The 6,050-nt window shown below is 41.5% G+C and overlaps 1 pseudogene; it reads right to left on the bottom strand.

Moving 5' to 3' along the window:
- Window positions 1–614: 614 nt before the first annotated feature.
- On the bottom strand, window positions 615–1,215 carry LOC141422679 (regulator of nonsense transcripts 1 pseudogene; annotated as a pseudogene).
- Window positions 1,216–6,050: the final 4,835 nt, after the last annotated feature.

The raw sequence follows: 6,050 nt of genomic DNA, 5'->3' as shown, positions 1-6,050 counted from the left end.
GACCAAGCAAGCCACAGACACCATAAAGGCCCCACTGGTTTTGCCCATCCACATCCTGTGTGCCCGTTTCTGGGCTTCCTCATTCTTTATCTGGGTAATCACGGGAAATAGAAAAGACTCATTTGTGGGTTTAGAAAGGGCCCAAGGTAAAACCAAATACATGAAATGTACATGTAAACAAAATGTTTTGAGTCTAGAATCTGATTGGTTTTCTTTTTGTGCCGCTCTCCAGGTTGTCTTCCAAGCCTGCAGATGTTGGCAATGTGTCTTACTCACCTGTTCAGATAGGAGGTGCTGAGCTGGCCTTCTCCTCCTGGCCCTGTGTCACATAGAAGAACATGGGCTTATGAGGCTGGGGACACTGGAAGTCACACTCTTTCTTCACAAGGTCCGCTGCAGTGGCATTCTGCAGCCCTCATAGAAGGTGTTGAATTGGAAGCACTGAAGTAAGGTCCATCCAGATCCTGCACTGCAAGCAGATGGGACAGGTGTCCAGCACCTCCAGGTACTGAGGACTGTGGCTGTGGTGGCCCAGCCTTAGCTGCCTTCTTGTGCATCACCAGTGGGCCAACTGGCAGTGGTCACCCATGAGCATCAGCTTGAGCAGCTCTCTCTTAGCTGGGTGCTGGGTACTGCCTCTCATGTACAGATGACAGCTCCACTGACTACTCCCTCAACTGCTGCAGCTTCTGCAGCTCCAGAAGGCTGCCCCATGTTCCTGAGCTGGTTTTGCAGGGAGAGGAAGGACACTGTGGAGTTGGTGACCTGGTGGCTCTTGGCACAGAGGTTGAAGACTTTCAGTACCATCTGGTGGACCCTCTGTCAGCGGATCCACAGCTGCATTACTTAGAGTGCATACACGCTCAAGCCCATTGCTCTGCCAAGCCGGGTGGTAGATGAGGGTAGCTGATGTCATCACCTTGCCAGGGCCCTGTGGGTCCTGGGTTAGGTACCATGGTCTCTGCTGCATAGTCTCGACGTATACCTTCAAGTCCACATGGTAGTTAGGGGGCTGTTGCTGGCTGCTCTCCTAAAAAGTCATGTGGGGAAGCCCTGTTGTGAACTCAAGAGAGGTTGAGGTTGGGGAGTCCTTGCCCATGTCAGTAACTGGATCTTCATGATCATGTATGTACTCCACCTCATGGCTGAGTATCTTGTATCCTGACACAGAAGACTTATCCCTAGCAAATGTTTTCATTTTAACCCACTCTGCATCTTTGGGGTGAAGTGAGCAACACCCACAGCCTGGATATGTCTTGGAGAGAAGCAATCCAAACCATCAGGCCCAACACAAGATAGCAGACTTCATAACAAACAATGCCATGCCCCAGTATGAAGCACTCTGGAGTCAGCTTAGTCCTGGTCATGAGCAAGAACCTGCATCTCATTCAGCTTCTTATCATAGTCCAGCGTGACCGGGGATTGAAGATGTGCTGGTACTGGTAGGCATCCTCATGCTGGAGCAGCACGTGTTGCTGCTCCTTGTCTTCTTCAGGTCATCCAAGGTGGCCATGGATTTCTTCCAAGATCCTCCAGTTTATTAATCTGCTGTGTGGTGATCTGCCATGTCTGCAATTGTTTTTGACTGCAGGGGAACTTGACCAGCCAGGACAGGAAGCAGCAGTACTGGGTCAGGGGCTGTCACTGTGAGCTGTCCCTGGTGGTATCTTTAAGTCTGCTCTGGCTGGTTTGGACTACATGTACTCTGCTCTGGTGGTGCTCCAGCCTCCCAACTGATGAGTTTCCTCTTAGAATGAAAGTTCTGTGAAATCCCAAAGTATTGTGAAGATTTTTAAGAAAAGGGAACTTGGGGGACAGGCTTTGGAATAATGTTTAGTGTAGATCTGTCCAGCAGAATTCTTGAGACATTTCAGAATGGCCTCTTGTGGCCTCTCATTAGACTGTTAGTTCATGCTATTAGATGGGAAGGTTCTAGTACATCAACAGGAGAGATGGAGGCAGTATGCTGTTGAATGAGATGCCTGCTCAGGTAGTGCTCTAGGCTCTTGACAAAAATCCATGGCTTTGAGGAAGGAGCAATCAAGCTTCCTCTTGGAATGAAACTGCTGTTCAACTCCAGATTACAGTGAATGTTTTCATGGGAAAGGTGCTCCATGACAGGCCTTGTTCTTACAGTGTTGAGTATAGGCCTGTTGTGCTCAGTCCTTGAGAGAAACTTCCCGTCTTCTCTTTCTAGGCACTCCTTAGTCTTGTTTAGTATATGTTGGCATGTATATGCATCCGTGGATTGTTCTTCATGGAGCTCCTTATATTTTCCTGTTTCTGTTCTGTCTGAATATACTTTAGCTTTGGATTTGTAGAGTTGAATTTCAAAAGTTTTAATTTGACATTCTACTTCACTTTGTTGTGAAGCACCTGCTTGTGTCCTGCTCACGTGGTTTGCCATGCACTCATGAGAAGATCCTGGGATTGAGATAGAAGTGACCGAGCAGTTTTCCTCTGGATGGAAACAGGTCGTGTCCCAATTTCCTAAGCAGGATTTCAACACGGGCACACAAAGACAGGCATTATTCTGAGAGTGTTTACTATAGATTGATTCTGTGAAGCTCCAGGAGAAATGTGGTATTGGCCTCCTTTAGCCTATTATTAGTCCCCCTAATGTCTTAGCATGTTTATCTCAATATCTGCTTTAAATTGATGATTTTTTAAAATCTCTATTAAAACTGGTTTCTTCATTTTCATATTCACTTAAATTCATTTCTTTAATTTTAAAGAAGTTCTTTAATTCAATCCTACTTTTCTTTCTCCACTGATTGACAGTACTCAATCATCATTTTTACTTCTTCCTCCTTATAATCTTCAAGCAAACTTTCCATTTTTATTTCACTTTCTTGCTTAAGCTGTTTAATTTTTCTATTTGCTCTTTATAGCTTTTTTATGTTTCGAGATATTCTTGCTCAAGCTTCTGTTTTTGATCTTGAATCTTCTCTGCATTTTGTTTGGTCTTGGTGAGTCAATCCTTTGCTTTTTGCAACTCAGAATGCATTTTCTGTAGTTCTTTTTCCATCTCTTTTTCTTCACAGAGGTGATTTGACAGAATCTCATCTTGAAGTATTTTGGCTTCCTGTAGTTGGGACAATTACCTCTGGGACTCTTTTATGTTCTCCAAAGCCTGTTTCAAATGACTTCTTGCAGGCTTTATTTGTATATCACCTGTTCTAAGACTCAGTAGAAGTTGTTCTTTCAGTTCAGCTTCTTTCTTTTTCACTTAATGGTTCCATGATTTTTTTTCACATGTGCAGTGAGTATTTCTTCTCTTCTTGGCTTCTTGTTGTAAGGAAACTCTCAAGTTTCAGAGTTCTTTCATTTCCAATATTTTATGTCCTAACTGTGATTGCTTTTTATTTTCTTCTGATAGCTCCTTTTTTAGTTCACTAACCAGATTTTCCAAATTGCCTGTTTATAAGGATTTATTGATGCTAATTAAACAAGTCAGAAAGAAGTGTAAAGTGTTTTGCTATATAATGCAATTACAGAAGGCACTTCTATCACCTGAATAATGGATAAGGTTTTATAACAAGAAGAGTGAGCTACATGAGGAAGAAAATAAAAACCAGACTAGTGTCTTCAAACCACACAAACTCAGTCTCTTGAAGTTCCTAAGGTTGGTCTTTCAAACACATTCACTGTGCTGAAACCAAAGTGTCAACAGGACCGTGTTCCTTAAGACTACTAAACCAGAACATATTCCCTTGTCTCTTTGAGCCTCTTGAACTGCATTCCTTACCTTTTGTCGGCTCCCAGTGGCCATCTGCCTTCCTTGGCTCATGGTTCCTTCATCACGAAAGCACACAGTGCAGCATCTTCGTATCTCTCTCTCTGCTGAGGCCTTCACACTCCCTTCTCTCTTCTGTGTCAACTCTCCTTTTGTCTCTTTTCTATAAAGACTATTGTGATTGTACTTGTGGTCATCCAAATTATCCGAAATAATCTGATCTCAAGAGCCTTAACTTAATCATGCCTGAAACTTTGGGAGTTTCATCCAGCCATCATACCTCTGAAGAAACTGGTTTATCAGATTTCTAATTACAACCCCAAAGCTGTTTCTCATTTTCTTGCCCAGGCTTTGTGTGGCATCTAACAGTGACCTGCCTTCTTGCACACCCCGTCAGATCTGGCCTCCATTCCGTCACTCCCTCTTCTTTCCTGACTATGCTATGTCCTTCATTTATTTCTCTTACCCCTAAATGTACTCTTCCTTTTCTTTTCTCTCCATCTAAGTTGTCTCATTTTCTATACTTCCTTGCCTGATGAGCTCATTCACATCCTCTTCAATCTTTTACTCCTTCCTGGTCAGATCCTCTTCAGGGCTCCAACTCTGTTTTCTTGCTACTTGCTGAACTTTCATACAAATGGCCCTAAGGTTTAGCAAGGAGATGGGATTTGTTACTCAGCCCTCTAAACCACTCTTGCCTCCTTAATCAGCACTACAGTTAATGGGTACAGCCTCCAGAAAAAGAATAAAACCTCATTGGCATTGTCTTGGTCACTACTGTCTTATTTCAGGCCCTAAGTGCCTTGGGTATAAACTATACCAGTAATCTTTAACAGATTTCATTCCAGTAATTATTAACCATCCTTTGCTTCCATAATCAGCTTTGGAAAGCCTAGCTATAATTTGCATAAAATTTGCATTGAAAATTCTTAGTCCCTGCTCCTCCTTTTCCCCACCAATATGTTCTCATTAAAAGCCAATCTCATGGCTTTCATGTTTCTCCCCAACTTGATTTCAAGTTCAACTAACAGATTTATCTCTAACCTCTCTAGTAACCTTAGCCTCCTGTCACCATCTACCAAATATGAAAAGTTCACATCTCTGTGCCACCGCTTATTCTAGTATATCTGTTGTATAAGTACCGCACGCTAACCGATTGCGCCACTGGAGCATGCTTTATTCTAGTATATCTGATTCCACCTGTGTTATTAGGGAAATCCCACAATTTCCCTAAATCATGGAACCTTCAGGCACAGCATAATACACAAAGTCATGACAGTTAAATATGTTTGAAATTTGAATAGTTCTTTAATTTTTCCTTGTTTGCTATTGCAAAATCTAGTCTTTTCTGATGGGCCCCCAGGAAGTAGTGCTCCTATCAGGATTGGAGGTTCTTACTGAATTTTCTGTTCATGAAAGGAAAATGCTCCTGGGTCACAGGCCTACTTTATGAAAAAAAGTAATGGTTAAATAAATAAATGGTTAATTTCCCTTGTTCATTTTTCCTTTCTTTTACATATTGATTTCACAGCTATTCATTGAAGACCTACTCTTTGTTGCACACTGTTGTAGACTCTGAAAGGTAAAATAATGAGTAAAAGCAGCATGCTTTTTACTCTTTGGGCCCTTATAGATTAATGAAGGAACAGAATTAATGAAACACAGTGAACAAAAGCAGATGACATCTGTGTCAAGTGCTGAGAAGAGGAGGTGCTGAGGTTTATTTGGAGTGTTTTGAGGGTGCTAACAGTCTAAGGGTTCAAAAAAGTTTTCTCTGAGGAAATAATGAATAGCAAAGTACAACATTCTCAGATGACCTTATCCACATATTGCACAGATTAACTTAAAGGGAAAAATTCCATTTCAAATATGTCTAGTTACTTATTGGGAACACACTGGCTGTTAAATAGAGAGATTATATTCTCTAAATATATCTCTGAAGATTATGAAATTGTGTTAGGAACCAAAAGGCATCATGGTAATTTTAATGGATTGCCGAAGTGTAAATATCTCTAGAATAAATGCTGTAATCTCAAAAATAGCTTTGTGAGAAAGGTCGATTTGTTTTCCTTTTCCAGTGTTTCTAATTGTTCCGTAGGAACAGTTCTTACTTCTGCAGAAGCACCTGGCTCATCCATTGTTTACTCAACAGCTACAAAACAGCTTGCTCTCTTAATTTAGTTTTTCTTTTTAACCTCAGCATTCAGAAACCTAAGTGTTAATCATGTCCTCATTGATCAACATCTGTAGTCTTGTACGTCTCTTGTTTCATTTTATTTTATATTTTCTTCTTTCATTCTTTTCGTTGTACAAA

The sequence above is a fragment of the Castor canadensis genome, chromosome 4, assembly GCF_047511655.1.
Source record: "Castor canadensis chromosome 4, mCasCan1.hap1v2, whole genome shotgun sequence".
NCBI lineage: Eukaryota > Metazoa > Chordata > Mammalia > Rodentia > Castoridae > Castor > Castor canadensis.
The sequence above is the reverse complement of the archived record's forward strand: the minus strand, read 5'-3'. Positions and strand labels throughout refer to the sequence as shown.